Source organism: Crinia signifera, chromosome 6 (assembly GCF_055691185.1).
Source record: "Crinia signifera chromosome 6, ASM5569118v1, whole genome shotgun sequence".
In the NCBI taxonomy this organism is placed as follows: domain Eukaryota; kingdom Metazoa; phylum Chordata; class Amphibia; order Anura; family Myobatrachidae; genus Crinia; species Crinia signifera.
Window position 1 is genome coordinate 117,522,333 of NC_139222.1, and position 25,868 is coordinate 117,548,200.

The 25,868-nt window shown below is 45.0% G+C and overlaps 1 protein-coding gene across 7 annotated transcripts in view; it reads left to right on the forward strand.

Moving 5' to 3' along the window:
• The first annotated feature begins 23,607 nt into the window (after window positions 1-23,607).
• ATP6V0A1 (ATPase H+ transporting V0 subunit a1) overlaps window positions 23,608-25,868 on the forward strand; it is a 77,566-nt gene continuing 75,305 nt past the window's right edge. For 5 of the 7 annotated variants that reach the window (XM_083146915.1, XM_083146916.1, XM_083146917.1 and 2 more), the window contains exon 1: window positions 23,609-23,763. The gene's annotated coding sequence lies outside the window, so the exon portion shown is untranslated. Of the gene's footprint in view, window positions 23,764-25,868 lie in introns of all 7 variants that reach the window. The other 2 variants (XM_083146912.1, XM_083146919.1) reach the window with 1 other exon arrangement.

A 25,868-nucleotide genomic window follows, 5' to 3' on the forward strand; every position in this document is an offset into this window, starting at 1 on the left:
GCCCAAAAAGCAAAAGGTGATGAAGTCTTCAGAAAAGTCTTCCGAAAAGAAAAGTGAGGAAACCAGGGTGAAACGTCGATTAAGTGCAAAATCACCAACTGCTTTCCAACGTATCGACCAAAGTCCTGTAAAAAAGAGTCCTGCAAAAAATTCTGTACAAGAGTCCTACGAAAGACTCACCACAAAAGGAAAGCAAAGCGCTTGTCAATTCAAGTCAAAAAAATAAAAGGCGAGAATATGTAAAAGATATATTTAGTATCTGTTTGTATCACTTTAAAATCTAATAAGACCCCTATCTGGCCTGATTTTCTGATTAATTATTAATTGATAATATAATAAACTGATTGGTGAACTCTGGGAACATTTCCAGTCGCCTCTTCATTTATCACCTAATTGGTGGAGGGGAGGGGGGTTGTTGCTTATTAATAAAGTTGTTGCTTATTAATACTCAGACTATTGGGAGGGAGCTCCCATTACAGTAAAATCACTTAAGTTATTGAGAACTGTTTGTAAGGTATGAATCGCTTGTCATCGCTTACTGTAGTGCAAGATGTGTTTTTTTTTGTATTGGTCACAATGATCCTACTATTAGATAGTGATGTTTAGTGCTGCAAAAGTTTGTTATTTATGTATTACATCCTCAAAAGATTAATCCGCCTCTGCTTGCAGTAAATAAGTGAGCCCCTGGACAGTGGTCACTGCAGCCCCTGCGTGGGAGCACTGCAGCACCTAGTTAGTTAAATGACTCGAGTCTACAACACAGGGCAGTGAGGGCACAGGACAGGTCACGGAGCACAGCACAGGGCAGTGAGGGCACAGGGCAGGTCACGGAGCACAGCACAGGGCAGTGAGGGCACATGGCAGGTCACGGAGCACAGCACAGCAGGGAGCACATGGCACGGAGCACAGCACAGGGCACACGGAGCTTCCCAACCACCCTCTTCCCTCTCCAAGAGTGAAGATGGCGGGGCGCGCGTGCGTCTTTTATAAGATCCCGCGAGAATCCGACAGCGCGATTATGACGTGTGGGCTCGTTATCGGATCCCCGTTATTCTGATCTGTCGGATCTCGGGTATCAGGACCCGCTCATCTCGAGTTAGTATCTGTTTGTATCAGTTTAAAATCTAATAAGACCCCTATCTGACCTGATTTTCTGATTAGTGATTAATTAATTATCAATTGCTATAATAAACTGATCGGTGAACTCTGGGAACATTTCCAGTCGCCTCTTCATTTATGATCTAATTGGTGGAGGGGAGGAGGGTTGTTGCTTATTGATTGTTGCTTTATTAATACTCTGACAAATCTAATAAGACCCCTATCTGGCCTGATTTTCTGATTAGTGATTAATTAATTATCAATTGCTATAATAAACTGATCGGTGAACTCTGGGAACATTTCCAGTCGCCTCTTCATTTATCACCTAATTGGTGGAGGGGAGGGGGGTAGTTGGTGGCAGATGAACAAATTCCTCCACCTCTCTAGGACCCCAGGTTTGGAGATCTAGTCCACCCTAGACTGTGGTGTTTGTGAGGTCAATGAGTCTGCGACATCTGTCACCCAATTTACCGCTAAGGTTAATTTGTTTGGTATGGCTGGCTAGAGCCAAAAAAAGATGAAAAAAGAAGAAGAAAAACATTTGCTGGGTCCCTCCGACCCAGCCATCCATCCGGGACATCCCATCCAAAAAGAAGTACGATAATAATAGTTAGGGTGAGTTCATGGATGTCCCTGATGACATCATTGAATCTATAATAGATGAGGTGGCGAGATAAATCACCCATCTCCCCACCATTCATCCATCAAAGATTTTAAAATTAATGACGCTCCAAAGAGCCCACAAAACGACGCAGAAAGAGGTGCAAGATGACATTGTCCTTGCTGGCTTTACAAGAGGTCATCCTCAGCGTCAGATTCCTCAGCCTCATCCTCTTCTTGACACACAATTAATTCGTCGTCGCTGGAATCAACCAATACAGGAGGACTGTGTGCAGTAGGAGGACGTAAGTGTTGGCGAAGGAGGTCCAGTTTGTGGAATTTGAAATTTATTTTTATGAAGAGCATCTTCTCCACGTTTTGTGGAAGTAACCTCCTACGCCGATCGCTAACAAGGTTCCCAGCTGCGCTGAAGACTCTCTCAGAATAGACACTGGAGGGTGGACAACTTAAATAAAGCAAAGCCAGTTTGTGCAAAGGATGCCACATTGCCTTTTTTTCCTGCCAGTAATGGAATGGACAGTCTGACATACCTATATTGATGCTATCAGCAAAGTAGTCATCCACCATTCTTTCAATGGTGATAGCATCATAGTCTGTGGCAGTCGACGTGTCCATGATGCTAGGAAGCTCCTTCAGTCCGGACCAGATGTCAAATAGATTTCCGGACTGAATAGCAGTCGGTCTTTTAGAAAAATTGAGCTTTTTTCTCACAACCACTGTGGTAGAAATTGAAGGAGAAGTTGTGCGCCTGCCAAGTTCCGCTTCAGCTGACAATTTTTGGACCAAGAGGTCTTTGCACCTCTGCAGATTTGTTCCCATTGGTAACAAAGACACGATGTAAGACTTAAACCTAGGATCCAGCATTGTCCCCAAAATGTAAAGATCTGATTGTAAGACATCCGCGACCCTTGGATCGTTGCAAAGGGAACTAATGGCGTGATCCACTAGCCCAACATATCTAGCAGAATCAGTGTGCTTCAACTCCTCCTTTTAATTTCTCCAACTGCTTCTGCAAAAGACCTATCAAGGGAATGACCTGGCTCAAGCTGGCAGTGTCAGAACTAACTTCGCGTGTAGCAGCCTCAAAGGGCTGCAGGATCTTGCACACCACGGAAATTATTCTCCACTGAGCTTGGCTCAGGTGCATTCCCGTTCCTCTCCCTATGTCATAGGTCGAGGTGTAGCTTTGGATGGCCTTTTGATGCTCCTCCATCCGCTGAAGCATATAGAGGGTGGAATTCCACCTCGTGACCACCTCTTACTTCAGCTGATGGCAGGGCAAATTTAGTTTTTCTTGCAAGTCTTGCAATCTCCTGCACGCACTTGCAGAATGGCGAAAATGTCCACAAATTTTCCTAACAACCGACAACATCTCTTGAACACCCCTGTCCTTTCTCAAGAAATGTTGCACCACCAAATTTAATGTGTGAGCAAAACATGGGACATGTTGGAATTTGCCCACATGTAATGCCCTCACAATATTGGTGGCATTGTCGGATACCACAAATCCCGAGGAGAGTCCAAGTGGGGTAAGCCATTGCGCAATGACTTCCCGTAGTTTTTCTAGGAGGTTTTCCACTGTGTGCCTTTTATTGAAACCGGTGATACACAGAGTAGCCTGCCTCTGATTAACAATTGGAAATGATGTTGCTGCTGCTGCTGCTGTTGGTGCTGCAGTTGCTGAAGGCAATTCATCCACCTAGTGAGCAGTCACAGACATGTAGTCTTTTGTTTGCCCTGTTCCGCTTGTCCACATATCCGTGGTTAAGTGGACAGTGGGTACAGCAGCATTTTTAAGGACAGTAACAACGCTTTGTTTAATGTCCGTGTACATTCTGGGTATTGCCTTCCTGGAGAAGTGGAACCTTGATGGTATTTGGTAACGGGGACACAGGATCTCTTGCAACTGGGTAAAACCCACAGAATTAATTGCTGATACTGGACGCACGTCTAATACCAACATAGTTGTTATGGCGTCTGTAATACGCTTTGCAACGGGGTGACTGCTGGCATACTTCATCCCCCTTGCAAAGGATTGTTTTACAGTCAGATGCTTCTTGGATAAGTGATCAGGACTAGCATTCCTGGTCCCCTTCCTGGAAGCAGCAGCACCAGCAGCAGCAGCAGCAGCAGCAGCAGAAGCAACAACAGGTGTAGCTGTTAAGGATGCTTCTGAGGAATCCAGGATAGGAGAGGATTCAGTCAGGATCATGACATTGGGTGCAGGACTACTTCCCAATCCCATAATCTCTGAGGATGTGGATGATGCAGGTGTTTGAGGAGATTGCAGGCCCTTGGATGCAACAGAGAAAGGGGAGCAGGACGGTGACGGTGGGCTGGCTGCGACATGTTTGTTGGCAGTTTCTTTTGAAAAAAACTTATTATGGATGCGCTGCAAATGTCGTAACAGTGATGAGGTCCCAAGGTGTTGCACGTCCTTACCTCTGCTTACAATAGTTTTACAAACGCTACACACGGCTTGACAGTTGTTCTCCGGATTTGGGTAGAAATAATTCCATACATACGATGTAGATTTTTTGGTCTTTTGCCCTGGCATGAAAATGGGCTTTTCCACACCCCGGACAACAACTGTCTCCGCCGGTGCCTTAAAACAAACAACATCATCCTCAACATCGTCATCATCCGCATCCCTCTGTGTGCCAGCTTCACCAACAGAATCCACATCCTCATCCAATTCCTCAAAAGCATCCTCAATAACCGGGTCAAATTCTTGACTGGGGATGCTCTTACACACACATTTGCAGAGGGCATGCAAATGGTGGAAGGAACCTCCTCTTCACAAACAGTATTTGAAAGGTCCGGCTCACATATGGCAGCCGCGGACACACTTAGACTCTCCTCTGGGATTTGTGACATTTGTGAACTCGCCTTTGTCTTAAAACTTTCCTTCTTTTTTTTTGTAGTAGCGGAAGGGCTACCATCATTCTTCTGAGACGCTGTACCATCAGTCAGAAACAAAGGCCAAGGCCGTAGCCTTTCCTTCCCACTGCGTGTGGTGAATGGAATATTGCCAATTATATTTTTCTCCGCACGTGACTTAATTGTTTTTTTATGGACCATTGTAAAATGAGATTTCTGCTTTGATTTTACATGGACTCTAGGCCTTTGACCATCGGCCTTGCCATCATGAATCTGACTGGTGGTAGCAGCTTCAGAAGTTCTATCAGGTTGCAGATCTCCCACTATTTCCTCCACCATCCTCCAAAAAAAATTTTTTATTAAACATCGCCGCAGGCTTACCTGTCTGCGCGTCCCGGCTCCCCTCCTGGCTTCAATTAATAATTCTATGCAGACGGACCACGATAAAATGGCCGCCCCCATACTGCAAACAGTTTCAGAGAACTGTCTGCTTTATGGGGCGGCCATTTTATCGTGGTCCGTCTCCATAGCATTGATTGAAGCCAGGAGTTGTGTGTTTGTTGTACTGTTTTTGGGTGTGTGTTGTAGGGTGTATGGATTTGTATTGTACTGCATGCGGTGTGTTTCCAGCGATTTCAGCCCCTATCTCCCCCGTGTGTACACAGCTTAAGTGTGTGAGGTGCTCTATGTATAAATGTGTGTGTTGTGTGCTATGTGTGCTATGTGTGCGTATGTGGTGTACTGTGTGTGCATGTACAATGTGTACGTGTGTGTGTTATGTGTGGTCTATGTATATCCTCAATTATTTCCTAATTGTTTAAAGCCTTCACCATAATGTTAGAATGTGTCTGTCATACTCAATGACAGCAATGAAATCAGGTGTGGAGTTGTTCCTTCGTTCACGGTTTCCCAGATCGTCGATCTTTTCCCCAGATCATCAATGAAGGAAAATTAAAACTTGGTGTTTTTTAAAATTCTAAGTGAAATTTCCCAAAAACGGCTTCGAGGTGCACACCACCGGGTCCAGAGGTATCTTGTTGCCAAATTTGGTGTCTCTGAGTGCCACGGTGTGTCCGCAATGCGACGGACACGCACACACACACACACAGACTCTTCAACTTATTATATAGATAATATATTATTATACAGTGGTACTTACACCTGTAGGATACTTATGATATGGAAATAAATTGGTAATGTACATTTGTATGTAATACAGGGGCTGTGACTTTTCTGTAGGACAATGTCTCTGGGGAATAGTTCTTTTGGTCTCAGCAACTTATTTTCTATATGACATTCGTTTTATTATTTCATTGAAAAATTCTTATTTGATTCAAAAAGAGCAAATGACAAGATATATAGTTACAGTAATGTACAGTAGATTCATATAAAAAGATATAAAAAAATCACATATACAACAAATCAAACAATTATTCTATGACTTTTTAGTGTAAAACAATGTAAACTTCATTAACCATATAAATAGGGAAAAACTCAGCAAGGCACTGGAAGAGTGATGTCACATTAGCTTGTGATGTCACATTAGCTTGTGATGTCACATTAGCTTGTGATGTCACATTAGCTTGTGATGTCACAATACAGCTTGGACTGGAATGACCTTATTTATAACCTCTTGAATGTTCCGGAACATTTTAGAATGTTTCGGAACGAACATTCTATAACAGAGGTTATAAATATGAATGCCCAGACTGCTGGTCCTCATTCTGCAGCAGCCTCTGTACAAGACAAGTCACAGTCCAGAGAAGTCGCAACAGAAATTAATTTCACAGCCTTTACTAACTATGGCTCTTAACTGGTTCCGGGGTTTATATGAAGACTTTCAAAGCTTCAGGCGCCTGCGAAAGTTTCGCAGAGAAAATTCCCAGGTTAAAAAAAATGCAAATATACAGGAAGATCTGCCAACTGTCTCAGTGGGCAAAGAGACGTTTGAATTTATCAATGGCAGGTGGGCCAAAAAACACAGTGCCCATGACAGTGAGATGTGTGAACGTCAGTTAGAATTTCTGACAAATGAAAATGCAGCTGTAAAGGCAAAATACTGTGAAGTTAAAAAGGAAAATCGTAAACTAAAACATCACCTGGATAAATTCCTTAAAGCGCAATCAAAGGCTGTAGATGCTCTGATGAAACCCTGGGAATAAAGTCCATCTGCCCCCTCAGCACAGTCTCCTCCTGCAAAAAAAAAAAAAAACACAAAAAAAATTACAAAAAAAATTCAAAAAAAAAACCCTCCCCCCCCCCCAACCCACCTGGCGAGACTATACTATGCTATTCTATGCTGTGCTTAGCTATGCTATACTAAGACCATGGTCTTAGTATAGCATAGCTAAGCACAGCATAGATACTCTTAGCTAAGACTATGTTATTCTATGATGTGCTTAGCTATGCTATGCTAAGACCGTCTTAGTATAGCATAGCTAAGCACAGCATAGATACTCTTAGCTAAGACTATGTTATTCTATGCTGCGCTTAGCTATGCTATGCTAAGACCATGTTCTTAGTACAGCATAGCTAAGCACAGCATAGAATAGCATAGTCTTAGCTAAGAGTATCTATGCTATGCTTATCTATGTTATACTAAGACTATGGTCTTAGCATAGCATAACTAAGCACAGCATAGAATAGCATAGTATAGTCTCCCCCTCCCCTACAAAAAAAAAATCTCCCCCTTCCCCTTCCCTCCCCCTCCTCCCACCTGATGAGGTCACCTTGACGTGGTAGGTGGGCTCACATTTTTGTGCCAAGAACCTCAATGTCCCCCATGTTAATGTTATTGGTTTCTGTGCTTCGTGTGCTCCTGCATTTTCTGACATCCCTCTTACATTGCCTCGCTGAATTTTTCCCTATTTATATGGTTAATGAAGTTTACATAGTTTTACACTAAAAAGTCATAGAATAATGGTTTAATTTGTTTTTATGTGATCTTTTCATATCTTATTATATGAATCTACATTTCTGTAACGATATATCTTGTCATTTTATCTTTGTGAATAAAATAAGAAATATAACTAATTTCGGTACTTGTTTCCTAGCACGGCACCCATCGCATTGCATACCATAAGGCATACGATGGTATGCGATGTGATGTTACGCGATGGCAGCCGATGTTATACAATTTTAAATTGTATACCATCGCATTGTATGCCATATACAATGGTATACGATTTTAAATTGTATAAGCACTCTAATGGGTGTTTTCAATGTTAAATGTGCCTCCTATAAGATAAATAATTGTATAAGCACCGTAATGGGTGCTTACAATGTAAAAAGCACCCCCACACCACCCGTACTATCAGTGCCTATCAATGCGTCCTCCGACCTTTTCATACCCCCACTATCCATGTCGGCGTGCAGTTGATCTTATATAGTGTGGCGAGCGCAGTGAGCCACTGAGCCCGAAGCGTGGCGAGCGCACGCGCAATAGGTAAACAACAACAATTTTGCAACCCCAGATGGCGCCAGTGAGTTAAAGATAATGCAATAGTGGGTTCATGCAATAAGGGAAAATACAGAAAACATGTATACTTCCTTTTGCATGGTGATCAATGTTCCATAATAGGAGGATCCCTGTCTGGTAGTTTACTCCAGTACATGTAAAGGAGAAAGGCTTAAGATGGTGAAGCCAGTTTTTTAATGTACATACACAGACAGAAAAAAACAATAATCAAACAATGATGAATCCAGCGATAAAAAGTCCAGCAATCAAGTAACACATGGGTGCAATTACCAAAAGAAGTATCAGAACTGGGTGTTAATCAGTTCGTAAGCAAGGTATGATAGTCACCAGTCTGGTCCCGGGTAGCAGTCCTGGATGTATTATACCGATGGTAAGTTCCCGGTGTTCCCCTGAGCTGGTCCAAAAAGCTGCCACTTCACTCCTGCCAACGCGTTTCGACCCTGCATTCAATGGGTATTTTTCAAGGCTGTGCACGCGCAATACATGTAAAGTAATACGCGTCCCCTCGTGGGGCTCGCTGCGCTCGCCACGCTTCGGGCTCGGTGGCTCGCCACACTATATAAAATCAACTCCACGTCGACGTGGATAGTGGGGGTATGAAAAGGTTGGAGGACGCGTACCGCCGCCGCTCGCGGGTTCGCTGCACTCGCCACGCTTCGGGTTGGCGTTGATAGTGAGGGTGGCGTGGGGGTGCATTTAACATTGTTAGCACCCATTAGGGTGCTTATACAATTTAAAATTGTATAGGGTGCTTATACAATTTAAAATCGCATCGCATGCGGGCATATGGCATCGCGATGCCGTACGACTGAATATCGTGGGCGCCGTGCTAGGAAACAAGTACCCTAATGTCATATAGAAAATAAGTTACTGATATACTTTTATTTATTTTTCTTATTTTTTACACTGGACACAGCCTGTGACACTGGCCCTGGTCACTGGACACTGCCCCTTGTATTACTGCAGCCCCTGTACACAGTGTACTACTCAGCAGCACTGCAGCCCCTGCATGGGAGCACTGCAGCACCTTGTTAGTTAAATGAATCAAGTAGTCTACAACACAGGGCAGTGAGGGCACAGGACAGGTCACGGAGTACAGCACAGCACAGGACAGGTCACGGAGTACAACACAGCACAGGGCAGGTCACTGAGTACAGCACAGCACAGGGCAGGTCACTGAGTACAGCACAGCACAGGGCAGGTCACTGAGTACAGCACAGCACAGGGCAGGTCACTGAGTACAGCACAGCACAGGGCAGGTCACTGAGTACAGCACAGCACAGGACAGGTCACGGAGTACAGCACAGGGCAGGTCACTGAGTACAGCACAGCACAGGGCAGGTCACTGAGTACAGCACAGCACAGGGCAGGTCACTGAGTACAGCACAGCACAGGGCAGGTCACGGAGTACAGCACAGGACAGGTCACGGAGTACAGCACAGGGCAGGTCACTGAGTACAGCACAGCACAGGGCAGGTCACTAAGTACAGCACAGCACAGGACAGGTCACGGAGTACAGCACAGCACAGGGCAGGTCACTGAGTACAGCACAGCACAGGGCAGGTCACTGAGTACAGCACAGCACAGGTCACGGAGTACAACACAGCACAGGGCAGGTCACTGAGTACAGCACAGCACAGGGCAGGTCACTGAGTACAGCACAGCACAGGGCAGGTCACTGAGTACAGCACAGCACAGGGCAGGTCACTGAGTACAGCACAGCACAGGTCACGGAGTACAGCACAGGGCAGGGCAGGTCACGGAGTACAGCACAGCACAGGGCAGGTCACGGAGTACAGCACAGCACAGGGCAGGTCACTGAGTACAGCACAGCACAGGGCAGGTCACTGAGTACAGCACAGCACAGGTCACGGAGTACAGCACAGGGCAGGGCAGGTCACGGAGTACAGCACAGGGCAGGTCACGGAGTACAGCACAGCACAGGGCAGGTCACTGAGTACAGCACAGCACAGGGCAGGTCACTGAGTACAGCACAGCACAGGTCACGGAGTACAGCACAGGGCAGGGCAGGTCACGGAGTACAGCACAGGGCAGGTCACGGATTACAGCACAGCACAGGGCAGGTCACTGAGTACAGCACAGCACAGGGCAGGTCACGGAGTACAGCACAGCACAGGGCAGGTCACTGAGTACAGCACAGCACAGGGCAGGTCACTGAGTACAGCACAGCACAGGGCAGGTCACTGAGTACAGCACAGGGCAGGTCACTGAGTACAGCACAGCACAGGGCAGGTCACTGAGTACAGCACAGGGCAGGTCACGGAGTACAGTACAGCACAGCACAAGGCAGGTCACTGAGTACAGCACAGCACAGGTCACGGAGTACAACACAGCACAGGGCAGGTCACTGAGTACAGCACAGCACAGGGCAGGTCACTGAGTACAGCACAGCACAGGGCAGGTCACTGAGTACAGCACAGCACAGGAATCGGAGTACAGCACAGGGCAGGGCAGGTCACGGAGTACAGCACAGCACAGGGCAGGTCACGGAGTACAGCACAGCACAGGGCAGGTCACTGAGTACAGCACAGGGCAGGTCACTGAGTACAGCACAGCACAGGGCAGGTCACTGAGTACAGCACAGCACAGGGCAGGTCACTGAGTACAGCACAGCACAGGGCAGGTCACTGAGTACAGCACAGCACAGGGCAGGTCACTGAGTACAGCACAGCACAGGGCAGGTCACTGAGTACAGCACAGCACAGGGCAGGTCACTGAGTACAGCACAGCACAGGGCAGGTCACGGAGTACAGCACAGCACAGGGCAGGTCACGGAGTATAGCACAGCACAGGGCAGGTCACTGAGTACAGTACAGCACAGGGGACAGGGCAGGTCACGGGCCACAAGAGAGCCCCTGGACAGTGGACACTGCAGCCCCTGCTTGGGAGCACTGCACCCCTTAGTTAAATGGCTCGAGTCTACAACACAGGGCAGTGAGGGCACAGGACAGGTCACGGTCGGAGTACAGCACAGCACAGGTCACGGAGCAGGTCACAGAGCACAGCACAGGGCAGTCAGAGCACAGGGCAGGTCACGGAGCACAGCACAGGGCAGTGAGGGCACAAGGCAGGTCACGGAGCACATGGTACGGAGCACATGGCACGGAGCACAGCACAGGGCACACGGAGCTTCCCAACCACCCTCTTCCCTCTCCAAGATTGGAGTGAAGATGGCGGGGCGCGCGTGCGTCTTTTATAAGATCCCGCTCCCGCGAGAATCCGACAGCGCGATGATGACGTTCGGGCTCGTTATTGGCCCGGAAATTTGCGGGAACTCCCGAGCCGACTCGGATCTGACCCGGATCCCCGATATTCGGATCTGTCGGATCTCGGGGATCCGGGCCCGCTCATCTCTAATAAGAAGGTCTTAGAATGAATGTTACTGTACCTACAATTTAACCAACCTTTACATGTAGAGAAGTGTTCAAAGATATGCTTTTAATGTGTTTGAGGGCTGTGTGTGGCTTGTAGGTAGTGAAATCATGGTTTTCACTTAAGAGGCTGCAGCATTGCTTATTACATTCAGGTGTATGTGTTTAAGGTAGTAATCAGCGTTAATTAGCAGACCCAGGCATCCGCTCTTATACGGTATCTCTAGGGGTGGTCTGGAGCTATCTTTGGCGTCCGCCTGTTTTTGGGCCAAAATGCACGGTGCGTTCGCCGATCGGACAGTTGTAGCACCGTACATTTTTGGTGTACGCCCATGTTTACGCCCCGTTTCCCTCATTATTCCGGCCGCTCCCCTAAAAATGCCCCCATGCCGCCCCCACAATGTCCGTACTCTTGCGGACAGGTTTTTTCGAACGGAGAGACCCGTCCGTGAGCGGTGTGAGGTCGCCGCACCTGCGCATTGCGAAAGCTACGCATGCGCAGATGACAAAAAAAACCCGATCCGCCCGTTTACGGTCCCACCGTAGCGAGCAGAATAAGGCCCTTAATGTAGTGTACCAGACTCATAAAACAGACTAACCTAAAAGGGTTTACACACGGTGAGATTTTGGCAGGAAATTTTGACTGCATAGTCAAAATCTCCCCATTTTTCTCCTGCTTAGTCAATATTGTCTAGCATAGATTGCTTAGCATAGACTGAATGTGAAGGCAAAGCAATTTTGACTAGATCATGGACTATCATTACTTAAGGTCCATACACACTGGGTGACTATGCCTAGTGTGTATGGACAGCGATGATAGCATTCATCGCTGTGGGGAAAGCCGCTCAGTGCACACACACTGAGTGTCTTTTCCCCTGCCGGCGCAGATGGAGGACGGCGTTGCATAGCGGAGAGCTATGCAATGCAGTCCTGAAAGCCGCTCATCTGCTGGTATAACCAGCAGATGAACGGCTTTCCCGGCGATGTTGCGGGAGCACACAGCAGCTGTGAACTCAACAATCCACGGCCGATGGGACTGTTCCATCAAAATCCATCAAAATCAGGACAGCTGGGCGGTATGCATCCAGTGACTTCTCAGTATTTGTTGATATCTGCCAAATATTTGGCATTTTCAGCAGATATTTCACAAATATTTTTTATAAATATCCCACATAGTGAGTTATTAGAATGGATTCTCATAAATATTGGTTAACCCCAACTTAAAATGTGTGAAAAAAAGCAAATCAAGCTGTATCGTAGTGAGTCATGGTTTCAATGCTGTATGTCTCAAGGTAGAAAACGATCTCTGGCATCAACAAAGACCACTGATTCACTATTTCCATTTCCTTTTATAGTGTTTCTGCAAAACTGGGAACCCAGCCACAAGCCTGCTGGACATGAATACAAAATAATATTTGAATATTGCCCCTCATATATTCCCCGACTGCCTTTACAGGTTAAATAGTCTGCATCATACATGTTCACAAATCTTACTTCACCACAGCAACTGCATACGCCTGTTGATTATTTCTATGATGTGAGTACAATATTGTATATGTATCTATGGTACAGCTTGATCTTCACCTTCAGTTGCTTCCTGCAACTGGCACACTGGGGTAGATGTATGAAGCAGTGATAAGGGTAAGAAGTGATACAGTGCATGGTACTTTATCACCGGCCAATTAGCTCTTAACTGTCCCTTTTTAAACTCGGCCTATAACTTAACAGTCAGGAGCTGATTGGCCAGTGATAAAGTACCAGGCACTTTATCACTTCTCCCTTATCACTGCTTCATACATCTACCCCATAGATTACTATTACTAATTTGATCTTGATTCTTCAGAAAGTAGTCCTAAATTGTCAGCATTTGGATACATTTGGAACCAGATATAAAAGCAAAAATAAACAATTCAAATTATAACAGACTAAGCTATGGGTGGAGGTAAGGTGAACTGAGATAAAGTACCAATCAACCAGATTTGAGCTGTCATTTTTCAAATACAGCCTGTAGCTTGGCAGTAAGGAGCTGATTGGCTGCTGCCTTATCTCCGTACACTTTATCTTGGTCCAAGGCTTAGTAGGTAGACCCCATATGGTCATAAACTGTACTTAATATTTTAAGGAAGCATGTGCTCATAAGAGATCTGTTAATCAAAGGAAATAAGCTCTAAAGCAGGGTACAGACCAGGACGACCCGCCCACGATGCACATCGTGAGTGGGTCGTCATTGTTTCTTCCGACCAGCTCACAATGAGGCAGGGGGAGCACTAACCCGCTCATGATGTGCACCGTGAACGGGTCCGATCTGATGGTGACCCGCAACCGGGAGTATGGTCGTTCTTCAGATCCTACCTGCAGCAGATAGGATCTGAAGAACGACACACCGACCCGCGGGACCGCACATCGGAGTGGTATCCATCCACACCAGGACAGAAAAGGGCCCAATCACCACACAATCTACATCCAATCAGTCGGAATTGGATCTAGATTGATGGGATCGGACCCTTGTCGTCCTGGTGTGTACCCAGCATAAGTCCTGTAAAAACAGGTTGTTTTTATAGGATTTATGGCAGTCCTTCTAAACTACCATCATCTCAGCATGGTGATAATATCAGACCTGAATTGTCCAAATGGAGGTACTCTTAAGTCTTAACCCTACTGTAGGTATAGTGCACTTCAGTATAACTTGTTTCTCTAAAACTACTTTGAAAAAACTAAATCCATAAATGACAATCACAACAAATCTTAATTTAAAGGCAACAAGAATCACATTAGACAAAATAAATATTCCACTAAGTATACTCTTGTTGAGATGCGGGCTAGGTGCGGAGGAAGAATGACCAGCATAAAGCCAACCACCTATGAAGTACCCTTAAAATTGGGACTGGTGTCTGAAATTAGGTTAAACTGGCCTATTTAATAGTCGTGAAACAACACCCAAGCATCGGATGCTGTGGAATCCTACAGAGCCACAGCCTACTGCTGACACAACAAAGCAGGTCTTTCCATGTCATACTGTTGCTGACTACTGAGCAAGCAGCAGTGTGAGATTGGTCATTACCTAACGTACAGTGAGAGGAGGACTGCCATAGCGCCCTAGCAATGGCTACTGGCCTTGTATCTGATTAAATTACAGGATTCAGGCCTGGGGGTCAAAAGTAATCCTAGTCATGGGCCTGGCACCTGTAATAGAATTAGACCTACAGCCTTTTGGGGAACCTCTCATAGGTGTTGGGGCTAGGAAACCCCTCATATTCCAGAGTTTCCTTTCCTAACATTCACAGTGGGAAGGGAGGGCAGGGGGTGAACAGGGCTGGTGAAGGTGCTGGACCATGGAAACGCCCATTGTTCTACAGGTGTTCCCATGGGTACACGTCACATTATGCCAGCCGCCCATTTCGTCTTCGTCCCAGCGCTCGCAAATAAAAGTCAGTTGAGACTGACTTTTATTTGCGAAGGCAGGACAAATCATTTGATGGTCGGCGACATTCAAATGATTTCTTCTGCAGTGGATGCATGCAAGGGGATGTGTTCATGGTTCCAAGGGGAATCGGCGGCAGGGGGCGGGGCAGTGTCTCTGGTGCTCGGTTGTCTGCAGCTTACCAAGCAAACCGGAATCAGGGGCATACTTCCATGTGAATTTTTGGAAGCCATGCTGTCATTTATCCTAAATGACAGACAGACTGACTGTCATTTAGGATAAATGGTGAGATGTTATATCAACAGATTAAGGTTTATACTGACAGTTCTATACCATGCAATGACTCATTAGTGACCATTGCTTAAACCATGTGATGAATCATATTAAGCCTGACCACCTGCAAATAAAATGGCTTTATAAAAGATGTCTATTCATGTTTCCAATTGCAAGTGCACAACCTAGTTTGATAAGACACCCATTCCTTACCCTACATGACCTCTTCAGCCACAGGCAGGTATATGTTCATAGGTCAATATCCAAGCATCCATTTTCTGGGCACAAGCAGAGGGGTTTTACATGCAGTTTACTACACAAATCGATGTCGTTTTCACGTTGCAGTAATGTCAAAAAGAGGCTTAGCTTGTGCTTTAAAGCTGCACCACCACCTAGGAAAAGGTCACCTAAAGAGTAGAGCCGCAACTAGACATTTTGGTGCCCTGTACCAGAAAGAGCACCCATCTTTTGAATAGGGACAGTGTGTGCCAAAGGTGTGGTACTGGATGGGCAGCGGCCATGCAAAAGAGCTTAAGGGCCATGCCCCCCGAGTGAAGAACAAAGAAAATGCCCCCATATCTCTCATGAAGGGGGGGGGGGGGGGCGTTTTTAATTATAAACATAATATAATTCATGTTTTTAAAGCCACATTAAGCCTTTGTTTCATGTGAACAGGAAAACTTTAAGAAATGTTGCTGGAAAAAAATGACCCTTTATGCTGCATAATTGTTATTTCAGCTAGAAAAAAAAATGCCACAACTTTAACATGACACTGGGCTAGTGAACTCTCTCAGTGCAGTATGTTGAAGAGGTATGTCACATTTCACATCGCAGCTTGATGCTTAAAGCAAATCATTTACAAATAGCTTATGTTATTAATTGGTTTGTTTATTGCACCATTGACACAGAACACACTTTTAAATGTAATAGAGCCACGATGAAAACTACACTGCTTCAAATTTTTCTCGCCAGCAGCATAGCTCTGCCAGTGGCGTAACTATACATTTTGCGCCCGCCTGTCCCAAAAAATTCTCATTGCCAGGGGTTTTGTGCTCATTGACAGGGGTTACATGCTTATTGCCAGGGGTTTCATGCTCACTTCCAGGTGTTACATGCTCATTGCTAGGGGTTTTCTGCTCATTGCTGGGGGTTACAAGCTTATAGTCAGGGGTTTCATGCTCGTTTCCAGGTTTTGTTTAAATATATTATTTATATATATATATATATATATATATATATATATATATATATATATATATATGAATCTGTAACCTCTAGTATCTGTCTACTCCAATGTGGCAGTCATTTTTGGAGGGACCTTTTCAGCAGATTTCTTATGGACAGCCAGACTAGAAGTTACAGCAATATATGTATATGCTTCCAGCAGCATCACAAAGCTGCTGGAAGCATATAACTGATTCAGTTTTGTTAGCAAAGCAAAAAAGCACACAAATTGTCAAAACCATGTTGCACTGCAGGTGGGGCAGATGTAACATACGCAGAGAGATTTAGATTTAGGTGGGGTGTGTTCACAATTAAATCTAAATTTTATTTACAAGCCACAAAATTTAGATTTTTGAGCTAGTGGTGCAGTAGCTCTCGAGGACTAGAGTTGGCTATCCCTGCTTTAGTTAAATAATACTATATTGGGCACCCCATCATAACTGCCACGGACATTTGAGTGACACTTGTGCCCTTCCACCCCCCCTTACAAAATGCAATGTGCCTGAATGCTCTTTGTTTCTGCAGGCAAAGGGGTACGGAAATATTCTATGCTGTAGCTGGCATGCGCTGGGACAGTTAATACCCAGGTGCTAGACAGTTGGGTGAGGCAAGGTGGCCATCTTATCAATAGGAAAGCAGTAGCGCATGCAGGGGGGGTTTCTGAGTACCCAGGAGTCTAAGGGCCCTATGCTGAAAGCTGAGGGTCCCCTCTTTCCATAGGTAGAAGAATTTAAAAAATCGGCCCTTGGGAACCGGAGATATCTGACTTCAAAACAGTGGTCCCCATCCAAGCCTATTAATTGCTCTTCCCAGTCAGATATTTCAGGTTCTGTCTGACTTAAGAGTTTTTCTGAGGATAAATTCCAAAAGCTGGGACTCTCCCCCTTTGATGGACACTAGTAGCTTGTCTCTACTGATCCCAGATCCAGACATATCAGCCTTCCAGCAGCTGGTTACTGCTCCAGCTCCACACACCTGGTATGTAGTTTTATATTCTCGTTGGCAGATTGCTCTGCCTCCTGAACTCTCATCCCCTAGTCCCCAATACCATTTGGTAGGTGGGATTCTCTAGTTTTTAATTCCATTAAAATCTAAAAAAAAAATATTTCCGGGAACTGGAGATATCTGCATTCAAGCAAGCTGTCCTCCCACCAGAAAATTATGAATAATAAGCCCACTCCACTATACACCCCTCCTCTGCATATTAAAGATCCTCTACCACCCTGGAAGTTATGTATCAGGACCCCGTCATTCAGCCCAATGCCCCCTTCTACCACCCCATCTCCCACCATCTGTGCAGTAAAGGGGTAATTAGGGGAAATTACTGATCCAGGCCCTACATGCTGAGCGGTTGATATAATACCCCCTGCCACCCGCGTGACATCAAAGCAAAGCATCCGCTGGAAGATCAGTAGGGGCCCCAATACATTGCTATGCCCAGGGGTCTACACTGCTGTTGACGCCCCTGTATGCATATATATGTATGTATATATATATATATATATATTTTTTTTTATTATTATTATTATTATTATTATTATTTATATACATTTGGTCTATCTATAATACTTTAACTGACCCGGCATATACTGGGTCACCTAAGTGTCCATCTCCATGCTTTGCGCCGCCCCTCTGGAAACCCCCTTCTGAAAATCCTGCGTTTGCCCCTGGAAAGCTGTGCGGCTGTGGCCAAATCTCCCACAACTTGCTCACACCCATCACAGCCCCTTGCTTGACCCCCCCGAAATGCCTGAACTGAGAGGAAAAGGGAATAGGGAGATGCAAATGACTTCAATGTAGCCCATCAGATGGGTCCTTGATGGCACGACTGTCCTCTCCACACCCTGGACCACCCCTTTTACACAATCCTTCTGCCTGGTGAGCCAAACTGGAAAAGCCAGAGAGTCAGCAAGTATGACCTAGTGGCTTGCAATTTCCCCAGGGCCTTCGCGGCGAAGAGCAAGAGGTTAGCTACGACTGGGGAGAACACAGCCAGATGCATTTTTGATTAAATAACAGTAATACACTAATATTCTGTGCCAGGCATGAAAGGTCGATTGAGGGAATGCAGTGGTAGGGGCCCTGTTTAGGGGTGTGGACAGTCTCCATAGACTAACCATTAGAGAATGCATGGTGTGGACCACTTGATCAATATATATATATATATATATATATATATATATATATATATATATATATATATATATATATATATAAGTAAAACTGATAGTGCATGATAATGTTTTAGATTATTAAAGATATACACTGTAGAAAATAGACAATAAAGCACCAAAATGCCATAGGTGGAGCAAAATTTACAATGATGCCACTGTTCCGCCAGGAGAAGATACAGATAGATGCATATTTTGCCATGAAACCGCTAGCATTGAGTAATTAGAAGACTTACCCTGGGACATCATTTTTTAAGTGCATTTTTGTGTGAGGGGCATTACTATAAGAAGGAAAGATGACTGGTGGTGGGGGTGCCGAAACATACCCTTGCTCCAGGCACCATATCATTTAGCTATGTCTCTTGCTCCTTGTAATAGAAGAACAATAATATTTGACTCTTTTGTATAAATATAATGATCATAATAATAATAATAATAATAATAATAATAATAATAATAATAATAATAATAAGTGCTGTCCAACACTGAATGTCATTTCAAAATTATGGGAGCTATTACTGTAATGTGCTCCCATTCCCCTACAAAATCCTCTTCAAACACCTCACATTCACAGACAGGGTCATCTCTAATTCCAGTTCTCCATATATCTCCAACCTCATCTCCATTCATACACGCTCCAGCCCTCTATGGTCAGCCGACAATTGGCGTCTCGTCTCCACCCTGATCACTGCTTCCCAGGCCATAGTTAAGGACTTTGCCCGTGCTGCACCCCTTCAGTGGAACGCACTCCCTCGCTCCATTAGACTCTCCCCGACCTTGCAAAGCTTCAAGTGGGCAATGAAAACTCACCTATTCATCAACGCATACCCTTTCGCTGCTTAACCTAGTCCTGAGGCTGGTCCTCCGACCCCCTGTCTGCTTACATCCTGCTATCAAGCCACCTCCCACTTGCTTGCACCTCATGTAATCTGTCTGTCTCCCCTTCCTACTAGATTGTAAGCTCCTCCGAGCAGGGCCCTCTTCCCTCCTGTTGTCAAAGCCTCTTCACATTTCACTCACAGCTCTCCCATACTCCAACACTCAGCAACCATCTTTCTCTGTATACTCATCTCCATCATTGGCCACCAGCCCCTAGTAATACGTTGATCGAGTCCTCACTACTTATATTTAAGCTGTAATGTGTATTGAACTGTGGCGCTCTTTATCTGTAATCTATTTCTGTTATTTGTACAATGTAATGCTAAGTATTGTCTTACTGTACTGTTCCTTTGTACGGCGCTGCGAAACACTTGTGGTGCCTTATAAATAAAATAATAATAATAATGCAGTGGTTCTCAAACTGTGGGTCCTGACCCCAAAGTGGGTCCTGACTTTCTCAGCATTGGGACGCGACTCCATGTTGCGACTCAGATATTCAAGAAGTCTGAAAAATATGCTGAATTGGCTGTTATTTTAGACTCACATTATTTTGTGCCTCCACAATGCTGCCATGTATGTGCTGTCTGCTGACTACACATGTGATGTAATGACCTTCTGCAGTAACTTGCTGGGGTCCTGTAATTATTTTTATTGGCTGAAGGGGTCCCAGAGCATCACTCTGGCCCTTATTCTAGTTGACTCGGACGGATGCGTATTTTGGACGGCCACCGAGTGGTCTTAGCCTCGCCTACCATACGGATCGCTAACACCGCCCGAATGTGGTAAGATGCAGAGCGAATGGACCGCGAGTGGATGTTTCATGTGCAGGTGAGGCAGGTGTTACTTGTGCAGAGATGATTAGATTTGGGTGGGGTTTTACACCTGCCTCACCTGCATACCCTCCAACATCTGAAGGGCAGAAATCGGTACACATTTAGAAAGGGGGTGTGGTCACATGTAAATGGGGCGTGGTCATGGTTAAATGGGGGCGTGGTCATGCCTCCTTTCCAAATGTGTACTGGGCTTTTTTTTTTTATAAGGGGATACTCTGTCTTAACTTTAGGAGCGTGCTGTTGGGGCAAATTCCTTTAATGTGACGTGCTGCAGCTCAGTCTTATGACATGTGATGGCTGCTGGCATATTAAATAATGAATTTATTTTCAATGTTCTGCCTACAATAACTTATGAATAATCTTTTTTTTTACATTCTAGATCAGGCATGTCCAACGTTGGCCCTCCAGATGTTTTGAAACTACACATCCCAGCATGCTTTGCAATAGTTTGAGCATTTTCTAATAGCAAAACTGTGGCAAAGCATGCTGGGATGTGTAGTTTCACAACATCTGGAGGGCCAACGTTGGACATGCCTGTTCTAGATTATTCATAATATTGTAGGCAGAAGATTGAAAATAAATGCATTATTTAATATGTCAGCAGCCATCACATGTCATAAGACTGAGTTGCAGCATGTCACAAGAATGAGAAGAGATTTATTTAAATAAAAGTTTAACCTACATGTGCTCCAGCCTCCGGCCGCCGCTGGCTGCACCTGATGACCCGGGTCCCGCGGCCACTGTATTCCACGCTGTGTAACAGTAAGAGATAGCTGAAGCAGCTGCCAGCTATCTCTTCGCGCCCGGAGCCCTGTGTCCTGTCCCCTGTGTGCGACGCATCATGACGCGCCGCGGCCACACACACGCTGGTCCGGGAGTCCTCACTTCTCACTCAGCCTAAAGCAGCTATCTCTGCTGCACTTCGCAAGCCTGGGTGAGTCGGGTGCTTGGCGCACCACTGACAGCCTGGGGGAGTCGGCTAAGGGCACAAAAACCGGTACATTCGGTACAGGTTTTATTTGCCGGTACAGACCGTTAAAAAACGTTACTGTACCGGCAAATCCGGTACAGTTGGAGGGTATGCACCTGCAGTGCACATGGTTTTGTCCATATAAGAAATATTTTGTCAGAAAGAGTGAACTAGAATAAGGGCCTCAGTTCCTGCTGGAGCCTGCTAAAAAATAGCCCTGGGTATAACCTTATATAATTGTTAGTTTGACATCATACAGGTTGCTATAACAAACACAATTCTCATGGATAAATACATATTAATAGTTGTGGAGTCAACATAAATAATGAAATAAGGTACTTGTGTATTTTGGCGGCGCCCGTCGTGGGCATCGTGTGCCTTAACTTTAAGGCACAGGACGCGACGCGATGGACGCGATTTCTCCATAGGCTTCAATGTTAAAATATTTTTAACATTGAACCCGATGGAGAAATCGGGTCCATCGCGTCGCGTCGTGTGCCTTAAAGTTAAGGCACACGACGCGACCGACGCGACCGACACGATTTCTCCATAGGCTTCAATGTTAAAATATTTTTAACATTGAAATACTGTCGGTCGCGTCGGACTTGTGCCATTATAATGGCACAAGATCAAATGTAGTTGATAAAGTCCATCTAACATAGAAAACAATGGGAAATGGGCCAATATGGTCCATTTCTCATTGTATATGGTCCCGTCATGTCCAAATAAAAATGCCCCCCATTGTTAGCGGCACCCCAGTATTGACGCCAACCCGAAGCGTGGCGAGCGTAGCGAGCCCGCGAGGGGCGGCGGTACGCGTCCTACGACCTTTTCATACCCCTACTATCCACGTCGGCGTGGAGTTGAGAATAGAATAGTGTGGCGAGCGCAGCGAGCCACCGAGCCCGAAGCGTGGCGAGCGCAGCGCGCCCCGCGAGGGGACGCGGATACCTTCACAGGTAAACGCGTCCCTTCGCGGGCTTCACAGGTGTCCGCGTCGCCATGGACACCTGTGAAGCCCGCGAGGGGACGCGTATAGCTGTGAAGGTATCCGCGTCCCCTCGCGGGACTCGCTGCGCTCGCCACGCTTCGGGCTCGGTGGCTCGCTGCGCTCGCCACACTATTCTATTCTCAACTCCACGCCGACGTGGATAGTAGGGGTATGAAAAGGTCGGAGGACGCGCACCGCCGCCCCTCGCGGGCTCGCTGCGCTCGCCACGCTTCGGGTTGACGTCAATACTGGGGTGCCGCTCACAATGGGGGGTCAGTTATATTTGGACATGACGGGGACATATACAATGAAAAATGGGCCATATTGGCCCATTTCCCATTTTATTACATGTAAAATGGACTTTATCAAGTCCATCTTATCTTGTGCCATTATAATGGCACAAGACCGACGCGACCGACACGATTTCAATGTTAAAATATTTTAACATTGAAGCCTATGGAGAAATCGGGTCCATCGCGTCGTGTGCCATGTTAATGCACACGACGCGACGCGATGGACGCGATGGACCCGATTTTTCACACACGATGGACGCGATCCTCATCGTGGGCGCCGCCAAAATACACAAGTACCTGAAATAATAATAATGAAAACAAAATTAAACCAAGAGTGCATTTGTGTGCGTGTAAATGTGGTAGGGAGATTGTAAGCTCCATAGGGGCAGCCAGGGACAAATGCAAATGTTCAATTATTCTCTGTAAAGCGCTGCGGAGTATGTGTGCGCTATATATAGTGTTACCACCTCATCCCTTTAATTCAGGACACATATTAATTACACAGGTTCTGTGGCTTATTAAAACCAGGTGAAATGGAGTCTTGAATTCAGCCAGCCACAGAACCTGTATAATTAATGTGCCCAGAATTAAAAGGATTAGGCGACAACCCTATATATATATATATATATATATATATATATATATATATATATATATATATATATATATATATATATATATATATATATATATATATATATATATATATATACTATTAATAAATACATAATAAAGATATTAAAAGCCTGGCTACGTCACCAACCTAGTGTGAGTCATGTGACCCCGCCTCAATGCGGCATATTAACTCCCATCCCCCAGATCGTCACATGATCTTCCACACAGCTTGCACACAAGCGTCCATGTTCAGTGTGGGCAGCCCATTCTAAACTATTACAGAATGAAGATGACGTCTGTTAATTTGAATACTATTACAATGTACGTCAGGGAGTGACACTAGGCACGGACGTAAAGAAAATACGAGGAGTATGTAACACTGCACACGTATAGAAGCCAGTCAGTCAGTGTACACCCGGCAGCAAATTAAAAATGTCAATGATAAAAAATAATATGAGAATCATGTTGTTTACGTTTACCAATAGCGGGGAAACAGACGAGTCTTCCCCTGCTAATGGCGGCGGCGGCGGGGCGGACTGTCAGTGACGTCACTGGGCCGGGCGCAGGCTGGGGCAGGAGGAGGAGGAGAGAGCAGCTGATGCTGTGCCGTGATCCGCAAGCAAGGTACGGGGGGCACAGAATATATGGGCAAATAGCCATACAATGGTGGACACTAGTAAGATAACCTGGGGTTATAGCGGCTATATGCTTCTCGGGTTGTAGTGTATATTAGGTATTGTCACCAGGCACCGGTTAGGGGCTATATTATGTTATATGGTGTTATTAGAGCACGGGGGTGGATTAGTCTAACATTCGGCAGTGAATGGAGACGACAGACAGTTGCTATGCCCGGGGGTGAATGGATGTTCCTTTTCTATTTCCTCTTCACTAGTTCACCTACAGTACACCTTTTGGCTTCTCAGTGATCTGTGCACGGTGCTCCTGACAGATCTCTGGTGCAAAGGGCATTGGTAATAAATTATACAATAGCATAGCTTTACCTAGTTCTTACTTCAAATAAGACATCTCCCTAATCTGATAAAAAAAACAAATGCTACTACATTTGTATTCATTTGGTAATAAGAGCTTTACCATAGCTTTTCATGCGGTGGTTAGTTTCCAGTAGGAATACAGAGAAAAACCAGTGATCATTCATTCATCTTTGCAGATGGAGCATAGGACTGCAGTAATGGTGGGCCTGTTCTTTATAGGGATCAGAAATTCGCTATTTTAGTGTGATGTTATAAAAGCCTATAACATAGTCTTTTGTAGATAAATAAATGTAGTGTTTTTTATAGATCCGTTGTTCTTATTTTGTATTTATAACTGCATATGTATTAGGAATTTTGAAATTTCTAAGAAATGGTGTTTGTGATCAAGTTCAAAAGCATTCCACAATGAGATTAAAGTCCTGGAAGGGTACCCAGATATGTACATGGCATTTTAAGACACAGAGGGAAAAATGTACTAAACCAGCAGTTCTATTTCACATGCGATGTTGCTATGGGCAACCAATCGGAGGGTGGGGTGCAGTAACATCCACTGCCTCACTTCGCCCCCCTTCGCTGGCTGCTGCAGCAATACTACTTGCATATGCAGACACAGGTGAGGGGGTGGGTGGGGTGTCCATGCGGGGCAGCGGTGGGTTTCAGTATGGCGATACCCCCCACAGCAATGGGGGTATGCGGGTTTTCCTGCATACCAAATAGCGGTAAAAACTCCAATAACTGAGTTTTTACAGCATTTTTCCTTTAGTGCATCTCTCCTAGAATCTGCTCCTTATTTATTTATTTAACACCTTCTAAGATACTAGATAGTATCTGATTGGTTGCCCATAGCAACCCACATCCCATGTGAAATCCCATGTTAGTAAATTTCCCTCAAAAGGTCTTCTCTGTTTTACGGGAAGATGAATACAAAATATATAGAAAAGGCTGGGTTCATACTAAATTCGAACATCTATGAATTTTGCTGTGCTATATATAAAGGAAAATTCTGATCCATTTATACAGAAAAAGCCATGTCCAATTTCAAAGAAAACCTTCTGGTTCTCTATTTAATTCCCATAAAAATAATCTGGATCTTGCCATATCAACACTTCAGTCATAAAAATCTGGATCCATTCAAAATTCATAAAAAAATCCAGCCAGTTCAACTTCAAAATTTGTATGCTACTTTGTTGTGGCTACAGTTGTTTTTTCTTTGTATTTACTATGGATTTAACTTTTTCTTGTATATACTGTAGTATGGATTTGGCATTTTCTATGCATTTAATATAAAGCTGCTTTTAACCTGCACTGTGCATATATAAAAACAATCCACTATCTCCTGCTTGCCTGTAAATCTGTATGTGCTGAGGTACGGTACATTCTAGATTGGATGCATGTAATATAAAGTAGGTATCTGTGATACTTGTGGATGCTGGGCACATCCTGTGTTTGTCCTGATTTTTCTGCCATCCCTGTTGAATGCGTTTTAGGATGGCTTTTCCGATGGATACAGATTCGACTTTGTTTAAAGTCGAATTTTCATCGGCAAAATATAGTTGAAAAACAGATGATTTTTTGATACAGTTGAAAAATCGGCACTTGAATTACTAATAGGTCAAATGTAAATTCAACCGAAAATCTGCAAAAAAGTACTGATTGTTCTGACTGTTAAAAAAATTGTCACGGATTGAATACTCCCCTTAGGGGTTGATGTTTCTAGCAATGAAAAATGTGGAGATG